General features: G+C 41.0%; 1 long non-coding RNA gene across 1 annotated transcript; it reads left to right on the forward strand.

Annotated features, from left to right (window-relative positions):
- The first annotated feature begins 2402 nt into the window (after positions 1 to 2402).
- Positions 2403 to 7061, forward strand: LOC128410829 (uncharacterized). Its single transcript, XR_008329614.1, has 3 exons — positions 2403 to 2452; positions 5157 to 5397; positions 6682 to 7061. It is a non-coding gene; the product is annotated as an uncharacterized LOC128410829 (long non-coding RNA).
- The last annotated feature ends 10830 nt before the right edge of the window (positions 7062 to 17891 follow it).

A 17891-nucleotide genomic window follows, 5' to 3' on the forward strand; every position in this document is an offset into this window, starting at 1 on the left:
AGCGGCCGCAGTGGCGCCGCAACCGCCTCATGCCAGATTGATAGCATCTGTCAATCCTACCAATGTATGTAACCCTTTACAATAGCAAAATCCCTTCTTTTGGCTGCTGGTCCCTTATTTTCGAGGCTGCTGGTCCCTTATTTTCAAATCTGTAAGTTGACAGCTATGGTCATATATCATGTGCATTGTTTCTCCCTCAGTGATAAAGTTCACCAATAACAGCGAAAAGGAAGGCAAGTGGTATGATGCAAGTGGTCTCACAATATCAAGCCAGAATTCTACCCGCAGGCACCCTTGGAAGCTCCTGAAGTCAATGACAGAAGGTCTTTGCAGGGCTTTGTTAGAGAATGTCTAACAAAAGCATACTGGTATTTAGGACCCCATGAAGTTACATTTGGCTTCTAGAAGGGGTTGTTTATTAACACAGAATCCTGAAGCCCTTAACTCTTGACAGTGACCAGATTCTCCAAGAGACATCTGCTGAATGTATGCCAAGGACTAACAATACCTTTCCTAATACGGTAAGTACAGCTTGAGCTGTGGTTCTAATTCTCATTTATTCTGGAACAGGGACGTGTGACTCTGTCAATTTTGGTTTCTCACAGTTCCAATTTTATGTTGGGTTCTCCACATTTCCACACCAGTTTGCGAATTTGTTTACTTTTTAAAGTCCTTATGAAAAGTGATCGGCATTTTAGTGTGAATTCCTACTGACATACACATTTTTGTATGCAGCTTTGTCTAATATACACACTTTTGCAAAGCACATTTCTCTAATATAATGTGCTTTGTTATTAGTTAATATAGGCATTTTATGCAAATGTGACTCTGATATATGAATTTTTGGATACATTAGTTGGCTGGAGAAATGCGTTGCAAAATTCAGAGAAGTGCAAATTTCGAAGGATTGCTGCATTTCAGTTTCCGTATTGTTTTGCAAAGTGAGAATTAGGTGTGTTCGCCTTTATATGTGAACATAATAAAAATTCTCATCTATCCCTTATTGGGAGTAACTGCTATTGAAATCAGTAGAACTTACTTCCAAGTAAACATGTATAAGATCCTGCCAATATTAATATTAATATTAATAGAGCTAGTCTATGAAACAGAAATATTGAAGGTACATTTCCTCCCATATATATTTTCTAAATTTAGAAACATTTGGAAATGCCTTCATTACTTCCCAGGGATACACAAACACAATACATCTCTAGTTTTGTGGATCAGTCAATTAAAGAAAAACATTTTTTCATTCTATAATTATACACGAGGGGAGACAGATCCCGAGTGCAATGGGTTATAATTCCCTGTAATTAAGTCAATGGGTTGCATCTAACTACACTTTATTCAGAGTAGACCCACTGAAATTAAGTAAACAAACATTAGTATCAATGGGTCTACTCTGAGTAAAACTAATACTGGATGTAACCCAATAAGACTGTCATGCTACCAGATCCTACTATGCAGGTAAATCCTCTACATGTTTACTTGGAAGTAACTCTTGCTTATTTCAATTAGCCTTTCTGTTTAGGGAAGTTTTTAACGACTGATGTTTTAATGTATTTTAACCTTCTGTTGGAAGCCGCCCAGAGTGGCTGGGGAAACCCAGCCAGATGGGCAGGGTAGAAATAAATTATTATTATTATTTCTCCAGTAATGAATATGTGTTTAGGACAGGGCACTCCAACTTTTCATACTAAGTGGGCCTCAAGAGTACTTTGACATGGAATCCATGGGCCACACATGGGGAGTGAAGCCAAAATTTGACTCTCTCCACCCCCAGCCCTCACACTGCCTTCCCAAATTCAGCCAAGTGATGCTCTGGCTTTTGAGAAGGAGGCATGAGGCTCTGGAAGGGTCATAGCGCCCTCCTTACTCCTTCCCCAAGCTGGGAAAGTGCTAACTAAACTTTGGGAAGGAAGAAGGAGGACTCTATCAGAGCCCTCACACCTCCTTCACAAAGCACAGTGCCCCATTTACCTGGCTTTAGGAAGGCAGCGTTAGGGCTGGGGGGGGGTTGTCAAATGTTGCCAAGGACTGGGGGGGGCTCAATGTCCGTGTGTGGCCCTCGGGGCACATTCTGGACCACCCTGGTTTAGAATTACAGCCTAAGAAACAAAATATCTCATTTGCAAAAGAACCGGGCTTTGAAGCAATTTATATGGGGTTGTTTCGGTATGTGAAAGCCCCTTTAAGATGTGTTTTTGTCCATAATATGTCTGTTATGGGGCCTGTCCATAGTATGTCTTTGGATCAGGTTTTTGAGGTTCCACTTTGTCCACATTTAGAGTTTCACACACACCCCAGCAGCCAACCAGTAAACACAAGAAATATAATCTTGCAGCCAACCTGCAGTGCACATAAGCTTTGTTCTGAGCACATTTCAACTAGCTGCTTAAAGCAGAACTCGCTGTGCTGCCACAACACGTTTCCCAGCAACACAGAACACATGGTAGATTAGCTCTATCTTGCAAAGCTTTTGGGGAAGGGGGGAGCATGCGTATTAGTCCTGTTTTTAAAGATCCAGAGACCATATCTTTGTTGGAAAGGGAGCTAGATGTTGGAATAACACCAGCCCTCTGAAACATAAGATACACTCCACTTGTTCACATAGTTTATGACCTTGGATAGCTGATAAGCCAATACGATACGATTTCAAGCCCAGTGTTTTGCAAGCTTCAGGTACCAGGTGTTACTGAAGGTCACTGTTATGGAAAAATGGTCTCTCCCACAATTAGGAGAAGGCTACAGAGAATAGTTTTTATGCAACACAGCTTGTTGATGATTAACAGGGTGTTTTTTTAACTGCACAGTTAATACTTATTCAAAGCACCCTGTTAGGATAGGAGTGGAGGCAGGGAGAAATGTTTATTAAACACCCATTGTGAATGATGTATGAGAAATTCAAATGCATATGATAGGAAAAGGCAATCAATTATGTTTTGAAAGAAATAAAAACGTGTGAGGTTATTTTGGTATAACAGGGCTGTCTTATGCTTTCTTTCTAAAATGCACTACTACTGCAACACCCATAGTTGACAAACTGAAGTCAGAATGGGCCTTTGTCATTTGAATGTTTCTCTAAAATCAATCTTACCTGCATGTCATTGTGGAATAGTAAAAAAAAAGGTAAACTTTTTTTAAAAAAAATGCAAATTTTGGATAAAATGGACTGTTTCAAGAAGTGGCAGAGAGATATTTCCAGATTTGTCTGGCAGGGCAAGAAGCCCAGAATAAAATTTAAAATACTAACCGATGCAAAAGAAAGAGGTGGATTTGCCCTGCCAGACCTTAAACTTTACTATGAATCAGCTGCATTTTGCTGGCTGAAAGAATGGCTGCTTCTTGAGAACACAGACATTTTGGATTTAGAAGGTTTCAATAATGTATTTGGGTGGCATGCATATTTGTGGTATGATAAGGTCAAAGCACATAAAGCATTTAAAAACCATATTGTCAGGAAAGCATTGTTCAATGTCTGGATAAGATATAAAGACCTATTTGAAAATAAAACCCCAAGGTGGTTATCACCAATGGAAGCGAAGGCTCAGAAAAAGCTCAAAATGGAGGCCAAATAGCCGAAATATTGGGAGATTTTGGAACAAGAAGGAGATAAATTGAAATTGCAGAGCTTTGAGAAACTAAAAGACAAAGTGCGAGATTGGCTTCATTATTATCAAATAAGGGAGGCTTACAATTTGGACAAGAAAATTGGCTTCCAGGTGGAAAAATCAAAATTGGAAACAGAACTGTTAGATCCCAAAACTAAGATATTATCAAGAATGTATAACTTGCTGTTGAAATGGAATACTCAGGATGAAACAGTGAAATCTGCTGTGATAAAATGGGCACAAGATGTCGGACATAACATTATGCTGGCTGACTGGGAACAGTTATGGACCACAGGTGTGAAATTTACGGCATGTAATGCCTTAAGAGAGAATATTATGAAAATGATATACAGGTGGTACATGACACCAGTCAAGCTTGCAAAAATCTATCATTTGCCCGATAATAAATGTTGGAAATGTAAAGAAAATGAAGGTACTTTCTTTCACCTTTGGTGGACGTGCCCAAGGATTAAGGCTTTCTGGGAGATGATCTATAATGAAATGAAAAAGGTATTTAAATATACCTTCCTGAAGAAACCAGAGGCCTTTCTCCTGGGCATGGTCGGCCAATTGGTGCTAAAGAAGGATAGAACTTTCTTTATGTATGCTACAACAGCAGCAAGAATACTTATTGCAAAGTATTGGAAGACACAAGATCTACCCACCCTGGAAGAATGGCAGATGAAGGTGATGGACTATATGGAACTAGCGGAAATGACTGGCAGAATCCGAGACCAGGGAGAAGAGTCGGTGGAAGAAGATTGGAAGAAATTTAAAGACTACCTACAGAAATACTGTAAAATTAATGAATGTTAAAATGATGTCGGAATGAAGTTAAGTGGTTTTAGCAGTAATGTTACAAAGGAGTTTGTAAAAAATGGATTGTTAACAGGTGAGAATGTAAAGTTATAACATATTAAGATAAAGGATTAAGATAAGAATAAAGAGGGAAAGGATTTGCTGAACTAACTAACTGAACTGGAATACAAAAAAAGGAGGTGTGAGGAGGTCAGGGAAACAAGTAAATGAAAGATAAGACATGGAAAGATGGATTTATTTTTAATTGTTTTTATTTTTCTGTATTTTGTATTTTTTGCTTCTTTTTTCTTTCTCTTTCTTATTTTTGTAACTTTTTCTGAAACTTTAATAAATGTCATTAAAAAAAAAGGTAAACTCGGCAACCAAAGTCACAGGCTATGACTTTCTTTGCAGTGACTACAATGAAAATCTTTGCACTCTTGGAGATACTACGTTTGCGTGGTTTAGATTACAGACTGGCCCTGGAAACAGGGATAGGGAATTGGTGGTCCTCCAGATGTTGTTGAACTCCCAACTCCTATCAGCCTCAGGCAGCATGGTCAATGGTCAAGGAAGATGGGAGTTATAATCCAGCAACTTCTGGAATGCACTATTCTTGACCATCATGGTTGCTGGGTAGGGCACAGCCCTACCATTAGGCAGAATGAGGCAACCACCTCAGGTAGCTGATTCTGAGTGGTGGAAACTGTTAACTGTTTGATTTATTGTAGCATTTCTATCTCCCAGGGAGAGATGCTCATGGAATTTTGCTGACTCAGGTGCCAAAATAACTTGGCCAAAATAATTTCAGACCTATGCTCCTTGTCCAGGGAAGGGTGGCACCACTACCTATTCTGTCCTGGGGAGTGAAATGTCTTGGTCTGGCCCTGCTGCTGGGCAGCTAGATGAACTGCTCCATCATTGTGCCTCCCCTCTGTTTCCCCTCCTGACCATCTTTCTACCTGAACAAAACAGTATCATATATCAGGTAAACCTAATGCAAGGTCAAGTGCTAAGAAATCTGTCAGCCCGTCGGCTCTGGAAACCCCAGTTATCTACTGGGACAAAATGAGGAAAGTGACTGGCTGTAGTTGACCAAAAGGCAGAAAGCCCAACTTTTAGCATTTACATATTGCTGTTGTTCAATGGACTGTTTTCCTGTAATTGTACATTTGTGTTTGAAATTATTTGGGAAGTATCTGTGAGGGTGGCAATGGGGGGGGGGAGGAATAAAAAGATTGAGGGAAAGCTCAGGGACATTGGGGGGGTTGGCAAAAAAATAACCTGTGCAATAACTGTTGCATAAACATAGTGCTTACACATAACCAAATCACGTGATCCATTTCATGAGCCAAGCTGTGAGTGACTTCACTTGATGCCCAGATGCAGGAAATTACTCTAGAATAACTAATTGGTGGGATATTTTAGACTGTGCCTGTGGCAGCTCATGGAACAAATCAACACACAGTCTTGTGAAATGGGCAGCAGTTTGGGAATAGATAGTTATCGTATTTTTCGCTCTATAAGACGCACCAGACCACAAGATGCACCTAGTTTTTGGAGGAGGAAAACAAGAAAAAAAATATTCTGGATCTCAGAAGCCAGAACAGCAAGAGGGATCGCTGCGCAGTGAAAGTATAGACTAACATGGGAGAAATATGAGCCCTGGTGAGCTATTGTGTTCAATAAAACCTTCCCAACACTTCACCTGTGATATTGTTTCATAACATTTATGTGCATGCATAGATGTTCCTGTGGAACAGAAACTAGAAGAGAGACAGTTCAAAAATCATATCCACATTTGGCTCAGTATAAGTTTTATCTTTTTAGTACAGGCTTAGGAAATGCAAAGAAGCAGTTTTAGTGTCAGTGTGAAAATATCCCAAATGTTCACTATGACAAACAAGGTGCTCTAGCAGGAATGAAAGCAAGCCAGCCAGTGTAAACATATCCATGGAAAAAACTTTCTAATGAAGCAGATGGTAACTTTTGTAGCAGGAATGGCAAAGCTAAGGCTGGGGTGGGGAGAGGGCAATTGTGACCCTCCAATCCTCTCCTGCTCTAGCCCTCTGGACTCCCCCCCATGGCAAATCCCCTCTCCAGCCACACGCCCTGTGCTGCATCCTAAAAGCCATTGACACCACAGGGTGGGATTGTAGCCTAATATTTCACTTATATGAATTCTGTTTTGATCATCGTATTTGGAATGTCTCAGAATAATTCTTTCTTTATTCATTCTCTCGTATCCTTCTTCCTCCTCCCCCCCCCCCAGCTCAACAAAAGAAGTTCCAAAAGCAGCTTAAAATGTCCAGTTCAAAACTCAATTTACCAAAATTATATTTCACAGACAAAGCAAATCAGCAGTCTGAAAGTCATAAACACAAGACTGGAAAACAGCAAGACACAGCACAAGCTTTTCTGAAGAAGGAAGGGAAGCTGGTTCACCAGGTTGAAGAGGGAAAGGAGGATCTTGAATCCTCTCGCTAATGGCAAAGCTAATAAAGGTCTGCCAACAGCTGTTTTCCATGGAAGATTGTCTTGATCCAATGTGCCGAAAAAGCATGAGCCTTTAACAGTGCATTTGTCTGCCTCAACACAATCGTTGAAATGTTTGCCTTCATTACGGCTCCATCAAAACAATACAGAATTAAGGGGGGAAAGTGAGTAATGTCAGCCAGCTATTGTCTTCATAGGTACAGCCCTGTTTTTATGCCTGCAAACACAAAACCTGGGCTTGTCAGTGAACTGGTGAATTGGCAAATAAGATATCCAACACCTTTGTGCAACATCTGCTAATCCAGGTGCAGAACACAGCATGAGCTCTTTGTTTGTGGATCCGTTAGAGAGAGAAATGCAAAATCACAATTAAGCAATATGTTTTTCTCAGCCTCACTCTTCTTCCTTCACACACACACTTGATGTCTGACATCTCTCTGTTAGCCGCTCCTCCTCTTTCACATCCCAGCTCCTCGTTTTCTTTGATATGTGGGGGCTGCATTCCTTATTCCCATTTATCTGGGAAGTTATTCCCACTGAACTCAGCAAGACTTAATTCCGACTACGGTGTGTGTTCAGTAGCGCAAGGCTGCCAACGACAAGCAAAATATCCGTCAAGGTTCTTGTGCTTTTAACAGAAAGCCAGCAAGTAAAACTTTGTGTACCACGCTGATACAGTGATAGGAAAGCTTCTCTGGATAAAAGGATACTGTCACGCTCTTGTTAAAGGCACAAGATCCCTGTGATGGGGGGGGGGCGGGAGGCTGGAAAACACAGGGGAAGGAGATAAGCCAAGTAGGTAATCCAAATTTATCACCTGCAAGAACAAAATTCCAAATAGTGTGTGCCTGCGTGTGGGTGTGTATATAACAGCTTTATCAAAGCCACCAAGTCTCAACACCTCATTTCCTACAAATCTCAACACCTTTCAAGATCAGGAGCAATAACTCTGATCCAGCCCCTTCTGAGCCTGTAGGAAAGGGCAGCAAGGCTCCAGGATCTGAGGATGGGAACGCTGCAGATTAGGGGCAGCCGAGGAGCAAGAGTGAAGGGTAAGGGATAGGCCAGTTGGGGTTGTTATTCCTTCTCCCTGGCCACGTCTTCCCCCCTTGTTATTGAGCAATGGATTTGGATGGTGTAGAGAGTAGCTTCTGCATATGAAAATGGCATGGGAGTTATGGAAAATGACTCAACGCAGCCGATGAGAGTGGCCTCACACCTACAGGCTGCACTCCATATTGTTTGCCTGTTCAGATACATATGAAATATGGAAATAGCAGGAAACAGAGAAAGACCTTTATTTGGAATGTCCAAAGAGCATTCACATGACCTTCTAATCTCCTGGAGACATGTGCTCAAGAACACCCACAGACCTTCACAACCATTGGCTATGTTTCTTGCACAGGTGGGTAATGCAATTCATCAACAAGTTAGTCATTCCTGTTGCCATGACATCTAGTTGGGCCCCACAAGGTGGAATGTGTGAACCACTGATCCATGCTTTGGCTACCACTGAGCATAGGTTAGAAATCTGCACGTTTACTCTCTCTCGCCTTTTCTTCCTTTTGCCCCTTCCTTCCCTCTCTTCTCCCCACACCCTCAGATGTCATTTAGATCGTAAGCTCCTTGGGGCAGTCATTTTTGCTTATAATCCCATGAAGACTGATCACACTGCAATAATAATATCAACAGGACATGTAAACATTGGTATGTTCTTTGGTTTAAGACCTACTAGCCCCCCTCTCCATCCCCCCACATGCATTTCTGGGGGTTCTTCCACCCCCATACATTTGGGGGACATGGGGGTGCACAGGGGAGGAGAGGGGGTAAGCCTCATTGCAAGCAGAACCCCTTGAACAGGGCTTCTGTTGATGGGTGTCATTACTTGAGTTTTGCCCACAATAATAATTATTATCATTATTATCTTTACCATTTCCTATGTAGGCATTATTAAATTAAACAATTAGATAATTTAAGGTGCTCCACCCCCACCCCCCACAAGAACTGAGTTCTGGAAAACCTTCCCTGTAATGACAAGTAGAAAATATTATTTCACTTTTCCCCCAAAGAAAGTTAAGGGGGTGGTTTATTGAGAGGTGATGAATTCCCCTTGTGGAAAGGAGATTTCTGGTAGCAGATGGCTCTTCAATTTAGCTGACAAATATGTAACTAGATGCAGTGGACAGAAGCCAAAATAAACAAATGCATGCGAGGCATGAGGTGTCTAACAATTAACAGTCAGGGTAATAACCTGCCTAGGGATATGATGGATTTTTCCCATGTTCAAAATCGTTATAAATTGATATCTAAGGGAAATGCTTTTCAGCACAATTAGATTTATTTTCTTCACGAAGAAGAGATTCTGCATATTGTGCTGACGTTTTGGGTAGCTATCTTCTTCATACTCTTTTTTTTATATTGCATTGGCAGGTCAACGTTCTGCAAACCGAACATTTCAGCATGTGTTTGTAAACTGCCCCCAATCTTAAACAAAAAATATTGGCAGAAGCCAGCTGTCCTCAGAGAGAGGCATGTGAATAGCATATTCTTTGACATTAATTGGACCAGCAACAAATAAACAGTGAGTTTATAAATAGTAGATTTTCATGGTGGGGCAGTGAACCATTCTGCAAGCAAGATGTTGCAGCCCCTGTGACTTGGCAGAGCCCCATCCAAGAATGGTATTTATGCATAACGTTTATATCCTGCCTTTCCTCTGAGGAGCTCAGGGCAACATACATTGTTCTTCCCCTCTCCCTTAAATCCTCACAACAACCCTGTGAGACTGGTTGTGCTGAGAGATCATGAATACTCCAAGTCACCCACCAAACTGTGGCTGAGTTGGGATTTGAATCCTGTCCGACGAAAACTCTAACTGTGACACTGCACTAGTTCAATGGGAAATCTTGAAATATTGGAAATCTTAGCTTCACTGGCCCTGATCCACAGATGCTCGTGCGCAGAAGCAGGCTATAGGAACAAGCCTTATACTGGGTTTGACCACTGAACCATCTATCCAGCACTGTTCACACTGACTGACAGCAGCTCTTCAGAGTTTCCTACAGGGATCTATCCCAGCCCCAGCTGAAGATTGAACTGGGACCTTTTCCTTCCAAAGCAGATGCTGTATGCTATGGTTAGAGATGGAAAAATCTGATAATTTTTGTTCCAGTCTTAAATTCAATTCTACACATTTCTGTATCAGTTTGAAAACTTTTTTTAAAAAGGCCTCATGAAAATTCATCAGCATTTTAGTGTGCATTTCTCATGTATAATATGAGAAATTCTGCACATTTCTGTGCAATTTTGCGCATACATGCAAATATCAGTATTTTGGAAGCAATTTCCCCATATTGTGTATTTTGCATGCTATTTCCACCAACATAGGCACTTTTGGACACATTGTTTGGTCGGAGAACTCCACTGCAAAATTCAGAAAACTGCAAATTTCAAAAGATAGGTGCTTTTTGGTTCATATATTATTCCAGGAAGTATAAATTAGGTAGCTTCACATTAAAATAGGAACTGAAACATAATTCCCACCCCCCAGTTATATCTATGCGAATGCTCCTGTGTGCGAGGATCTGTGTGTGCCCCCAGCAAACATTTGGACAGCACATTCGAACGCTTGGTGAATGCAGAGGGGAAAGGTGGCCTGAGCTGCAAGTTGACAGGCCTTGCAGAATGAGTGTGTAGAGTTAATTCAGAATGTTCGTGGTGCAAACAAACCCACACAGCTTTTCCTATTTCTGCATACAGTCATTATTCTCTCTCTGCATTAGTGTGAACACACAACGCAGAGTCTGAAGTAGGAGCCAGCTTCATATATTAATTCCCCTTGCGGGATTTGGATTAAAAATGTGTTTTTCCATCCAATTTACAATAAAGTATGTTTTTTCAGAGGGCCTAGCCCCAAATGCTATTGTTTCCAGTCCTCAGTGTATACAAGCAAAGTTGTTCAACACAGTAACAGGGCAGGAAAGTTGGTATTTTAGCAGGCAGATGGATACATTGGGAGGCTATGTTTTGTTATTAGGTATTCATTTGGTATGCAGAAGCAAGAAAATGAAAGCACTAGGGTTTGACTTCCTACTTTTTATGCTTTGTCTTCATTAATGAAACAATGTTTATGAGGAATCATGAAGACACCTCATGGGAACAGGCAATAATATTAATGATAGAATTCATTGTGGCTTTATAAACACCAGAAACATCTTCATTCAGATCATGCCAGGCAGAAAGAAATAAGGAGAGAGAGAGAGAGAATGAATCCAATGCAATGCTGTCACAAGCCCCCAGAGGAGAGGAAACACACCTGTATCATGAAGTTTTTAATGTTTGATATTTTACTATGTTTTATATATGCTGCTGTAAGCTGTCCAGAGCATCTGGGGAAACCCAGCCAGATGGGTGGGGTATATAAAATAAAATTAATACTACTAATACTACGACTACTACTAGCAAGAGACTCAGTTAAGGCAGAGTATGCCTTTTTCACTATCACATGCAGCTGAGCAAGATCTAGATAAGCCTATTCTCTTCTTTGTAACAGTCAGTCAGTCATATTAACTGACAAACAGTATGTCAAGGCATATACAAAATATCTTGGAATCTATTCATGGGCATTTTAAATAATACCAACTGTGGCCTTCTGCGTGTCTCCCCACCCTTTGGAAATAATAGGGCTTTGGAGAGAATGTGAAAGAAAAGGTTAAACACCACCACCACCACCACCAGTTCCCTGATCAAATTAGAAGCTACTTCCGGGGGAAGGGGAGAGATCCTTTTGGATATGAATTATAAACCCTTTAGCATAATGAATCTTTTAATCCTCAGAAAGAAGTGCTTGAGGCCCTAAAAATATGTTCTATCATGCTAAGTTTGGGTAAACTAAACAGAACTATACACTCACCTGGCCAGCTTAAGAGGCTGTTTTAGCACCTTTTTTCATGTTGTCGCCATGATTACAGAGGCAGCCATAGAGGACCAATTGGCATAGAGGGAGAGATTGGCCAAGCCAGCCCATAACAGCTTCTGAACAAGAATCTAGTGCATCAAAAACTCAAGCCTCCCAAGTCTCATGGGTTAACTTTCAAGAGGCACCAAGAACTTTCAACATAGCTTTCAGCTTATAGGGACTTAAGGTGTTGCACAATTTTCAAAGAAAACATGCCCCTGAAATTCTGCCAAGTAAATAATGGAAGTAGATGAAGCAACACAACCACCTGGCTGTCAGAAGTGCAAGGTACCCTTTCTTTAGTAATAATAGAGCAATCACAAAGTTCTCAGCAATGCAAATAAGGATGTCTGTTTAACAGTGCAGTTTTGTGTTTTTAATCTATCGAGAACAGACACGTCAAAGAAAGTGATAGTGCAGGATTGCCCTACACCCTTTTCCTCTAGGTATAATCCCTCAAAAACCAATCCTTGCCAAGGACAAGTATTGCACACACTCACACACTCACACACAGAGAGATAATTAAGTGGGTACTTATTAACAAAGTGAAATGAAGCTTGTACTTTAAAGCAACTATCCAATTTTCTAGCGTTTCAATTGGAGCCCAAGCTGAGGTGAGGCGATGATGTGTTCAGTGCTGAGCAGATAAAATAGAGGTAGATTTTAAACTTGGAGAACCTCAACCCAGCCAAGCCAGCAAAACGTGGGGAGGGGGCTGGAAAGGAATCCCAAAGGGTACATTTCATGCAACAAAATACAATGGTTTGAATCTTAGCTTCCATTCTCTAAATGGGACAAGGTCCCTGCACACACACACACAGCACCCAAAAATCTGGGGATGCTGTTGTCTTACCTGTCAGGAGCTGGACAGAAGAGGAGGAATGGTGGAGACTGCCTCCCCAGCCTGACCCTTCCAGGGAGGAGGAAAAAGAAGACAGTATAGATTTACAACAGGGGTTTGAGGGAGGTGGCAGCTCAGAGGCAGATGGGGGGGAAAGTTGGGAAATAATGGGAGAGCCAGAACAACACCCAGCTGACACGTTGTCATTAGAAAGCATTCCAGACCCTCCATCTCCCAGAACCTGGCAAGCCTTAAAAGTAGGAGAGCAAAGAGCTCAAAGACAGACGGCACGTAGTAGCACCCAGAGAGGAGACGATGAGAATGATGAACGAGGAAGTGGGAGAGATGGGAGGGTGGAGATTCACTCGGGACAACATCATTGTCCAAGAGGCTGGGTTCTATAGACTCTCTCTGTAAAGACTGGGAAGAAAAGGACTGTAAGAAACTTTTCCTTGTCTTATACGTTCCTGGGCAATCAGCTGAGAGCCACTGACAGCATCCTGACACCACCTGGCTCTTTACCTGCTGTTTTGTTATCTCCCTCTCTCTCTCTCTCTCTCTCTCTCTCTCTCTCTCTCTCTCTCTATCGTCATCATCTATGTTTTAATGAATGTTCATTATTGCTTGAATCCATGGACAAAACATTTTCCTTAAGTGTATGCACACAGCTAAACAAACACCTATGTGCATGGGAACAATGGACCTCAGTTTCCAGTATTTGCAGAGTGCAGGGAAGTAGTAATTTAGGAGAGGGGACAATGCAGAGGCTATGGATACAAGCCATCAAGCACCATCCACTAGCATGAATGGAAAACTTGGGGGGAGATTTATATTGAAAGTGCTCATGTGTGGATAAAAGTGCACAAAAGCAACTATGGAAAAATGGGAGCTGTGCGACCCATATGGGCATTAGCACCCTGGTGTGTATACAGCCTAGATATCAACCCTCTTGATGCAGGCAGACACAGGACACCAGTTACCTTTCCCATGCACCAATTTATCAGGCACCATTCAGAGGTATGGGCACTTTTCCCTTTACCTGCAACTTCCGCATCTTGGGCTCAAGATGCAGAATACCCACACACTCTCTTTACAAGTACAGTGGTAACTCTGGTTACGAACATAATTCGTTCCGGAGGTCCCCTCTCAAGATGAAACCATACTTATCCTGAGGCGCACTTTCACTAATGGGGCCTCTGGCATGCGATTTCCGTTCGCATCTTGGAGCAAAGTTCGCAACCAGGAGCAGCCACTTCCAGGTTAGCAGAGCTCATAACCTGAAGCGTTCGTAAACAGAGGTACCACTGCATGACTGTTTATCACCATTCTTGCTGTTAGAGGGGAGTGCTGCTCCCCTGTACAACTACAGCTAAGTACAACATCCTGAAATGTCTGAGTTAGCAGTAAAAATATTTGTTTGTCATAAAGCCATGGATATAAACATGCAACTTTTTTCTGCTGAGCTATCACAGTCAAGCATTTGAAGTGTGAATAAACACAGAATGCAGTTATTGCTGGCACATTGTGCTGAACTCCAGCATGGAATGAAACGTCAGGAAATATTGATAGAAATGGGCCATAGGGGAGAAAGCAGACTTAAATTCTAGGGGGAAATGTTGAGCCTTAGGGTCACTTTCTGGTGGTTTCCCTTCATTAATGCTATTGCAGGGCATTTCTTGACAGAAAGGCATCCTAAAAAAGTTAATAGTAATTCTTAGCATGTATATAGCATTTCAAAGAGCTCACAGGGATTGCTTTGTTTATAATCTCTACAACAACCTTGCAAAATAGGCCAGTATTATTATTCCACCTATAGGAGACGGTGGAATGAATCTGAGAAAGTGACCCTCTACAAATGAGCAATACAGGTAGGAGAGTCAGGATCATCAGTCAGTGTGATCTTCAACATGCCTGACTTCCAGCACATGTCTACACAGAAAAACAGCTTCTTCTTTTCAGCAGCCTTGTTTGCTTTGAGCATTCCCCCCATCCATTCCTCCTTGTTCTCAGAAACATAAAGGCTGGTTATTTTATTAGCTTAGTGGTTTAGCAGTTTCCAAATGCTGCTTTGCATACTGTTCCAACAGCTTACACAACTGGGAAATCTTGAGAGAAGCTTTATGACAAGACTATTCCTCACACCATGGCTATCAGTGCCTGGTAAACATAAGATTCAGCTCCCAACAGAAAGAACCTCTTTAAGTTTAAAACATGCAGTTTGAGGTATTCTTATCTAACACTTCTACTTTTATTCAAAAGTGTCAGTTATTATTGACTTAAAGAAGATTTCCCTTGATCCCTAGATGCAGTCCCAGCAGAGGTTTAAAATTACAAAACATGCAGCATGTGGAAATATGGGCTGTTAGACCTTTAAAATATACCCTTTTAAAGTTGCTTTCAAAGCTTTCCCTATATCACAGAAAAGACCACACAGCTTGGTAAGTTTAAAAAAATGGTTTACTTACAAACTTTTCAAAGGTCAGATTCATGTGCTTTTCCATACAGCAGCAAGAAAACATAGGCAGAAAAGCTTAGTTACAAAACTTGGTAAAATGTTTCTAAACAAGTGGTCTAGGCTTGTAATGATCAGTCCAGACATCTTTTCTGGTCAGATTCACATGGTGGAAGAGAGTGAACAAAGAGAAATTGCTCATCAAGAGAGGGCGTGACCTAGTCGAGTCTGACAAAACAGTTTACAATATGGTTGTAACCCCTTCATGCATTAACTAGAGCTAAGCATGCTGCTTATATAAGGGAAAGTAGGTACGATGGAAATTATATCAGATACAAATACTCAGTGCAGCGACCAAGGGTGGGAGACATTTTTGTGTACTCTTAGTGAATGTCTCTCCTCAAGACTTTCTTCACCAACCTATGTTGTCATCAACTAGCATTTGCTAGGCCTTTGGATTCATCTCCTAAATATGTATTTAAGAAGCACAGTTTATCCAGAAGACTTGCAGTTCTAAAATACATAAATTGGAGAGCTGTTCTTCCTCCTTCCCCTCCCCACTTGTCCAACTGGGATTTCCTCTTTCAGGTCACTGTAATATGTTTCATTCTGAATATTGTCTGAATGGAAATTAGCTGTCTGTACCACATATCAACTGATGACTAACAGATGTCCAAAGTCCTCCTGACAAATTTAACTTCAGAGTTCAGTTGGAAAGATTAAGATAGTAGGTCATAAATCATGTCACTCCACTGACAGGACAGGAAGAATGCCAGTTTACCTTGGTGAGGAGCTCGATTGTAAACATGTCACTGTGATTTCAGAGGCCACACATTGAATCATGCCTTCAATATTTTCCTGGGGGCGATGCACTGAACCACAGGAAACTGAATGGGCCCTCAGTCAGTGCTGTTAACTCTCCGTGTGGGCACAAAATTTAGGACAACCCATTGCTTTAATAAATATGTTGTAAAACGGAAGAATGAAGCCATTGATTAATTCAATGGGATTTTAATTCAACACTGAGAACATTATCCAACTCATTTTACAAGTAATTTGATCTCTATAATGGTGGCCCCTGAGAATTCCAGCTTCCTTAAGGACCACAATATAGGGAGGAATACACTCCTCTTGAAACAGCATGAGCCTTTTAATTTCCTGTATGCAACCTCTCATACTGTTTCTTACATTATTTCCCCTACCTCATTGTTCTATTGCATTTTAAAAAAAAAAGAAATTAATGCACTCTGCTGGATCTTTCCATATAATTGCCCCCACTAGGATCTTGTTAACTAGAGAACTTTAGGTAACAATTAATCACGTAGGAAAGACTATAAGGCTGTTGCAGTTTAAAAAAAAAGTGGCTCTGTCTGGACCCATTTTCACAACCAAATAACAAACTCACTCCAAATCCCTTATTTGTTTTTTACATCAAGAAGTTACACATAGAATGGTAGCAAGCTGAATAAAAGAGAATAAAATATCCAGTACAATTTGGAGCTTTGACCAAGGGCACAAACATGTGGAAGACAACATGTATACATTACCAAAGCCTGAGGATCGGGGTGGGGGAAAGAGACTTGTTCAGGGGAAATTGAAACTAAATTGTGGGTTTATATATTTATAGCAACTTATTTTCCTATATCTATACGGAGGAGAGAATGAGCGCAGCACTTACAGATGTGTGCTTCCTTATGTGACAAGTAGGGATGGGGAGAAATTCAATTCAGTTCATGTTTAAATGTGGGCTTACCTAATTAACACCTTCCCAAACAATAGGCCAACCAAATTACAGCCATCCTTCAAAATTCATGCTCCTCTGAATTTTGCAATACAGTTCTCCAGGCAAGTAATGTGTACAAACATGAATATGTGAGGGGGGGTGTGCATATAAATACATACATTAGTGAAAATAAGATTTAAAAAATGTATTATAGTAGGCAACATTGCTTACAAAACTGTGTGTTAGAAGGATTTTGCACTAAACTGCTGATGAATTTTCATGAGGACTTCCAAAAGTAATTCACAAACTGATGTGGAAATGTGGAGAACGGAATTTAAGAATAGAAATATGAGAAGCCTGAGTGAAACCCAAATTTACCAAGTCCCTCAAGAATGGCAAGTCCCTGATCTCCTTAGTTCCTGCAGGCATTTCCTGTGCTGAGGCAGAATGAAGCAACCAAGTGTGATAACTGACTAACAAGCAAGCATAATTCCTCTGGGCCTGGTACAAACTTCTAAAATGGATACCTTTCCTATACGAAAAGGTAATGCCTGTTATGAAAAATTAGAGAACGCTTAGCTTCTTTTGTTTCAGCTCCTTTCATTTCTGGTTACCTGAGTTAGAATCATAGAACTGTAGAGTTGGGAAACACCCCGAGGATCATTTAACAATGCAAATATTAACAGTGAAAACTACGTAAAAACAAATTCCAAGATTGGGATAAAAGTCTCCACTTTAAAAGGCTCTTTAGTAGGCGCCAAAAAGACCACAGAGGTGGCTGCCTATTGGATATGTAATGGGAGGGAGTTCCAAAAGGGAGGTGTCACCACACCAAAGGCCCAATGTTGACATCGTCTGGAACATACCTCCTGATGTGGTGGTATCTGCAGAAAAGGGCCTCTGATCAGCTGGGTAGCAAGGTAATTTTATAGATATGAGTCTGACAAAGCAATATAGCATATTTGTATATTAATGGGTTTTTCAGAGAAACAGAACTGAAAGGAAAACCCTCC

Source organism: Podarcis raffonei, chromosome 3 (genome assembly GCF_027172205.1).
Source record: "Podarcis raffonei isolate rPodRaf1 chromosome 3, rPodRaf1.pri, whole genome shotgun sequence".
Classification (NCBI taxonomy): Eukaryota; Metazoa; Chordata; class Lepidosauria; order Squamata; family Lacertidae; genus Podarcis; species Podarcis raffonei.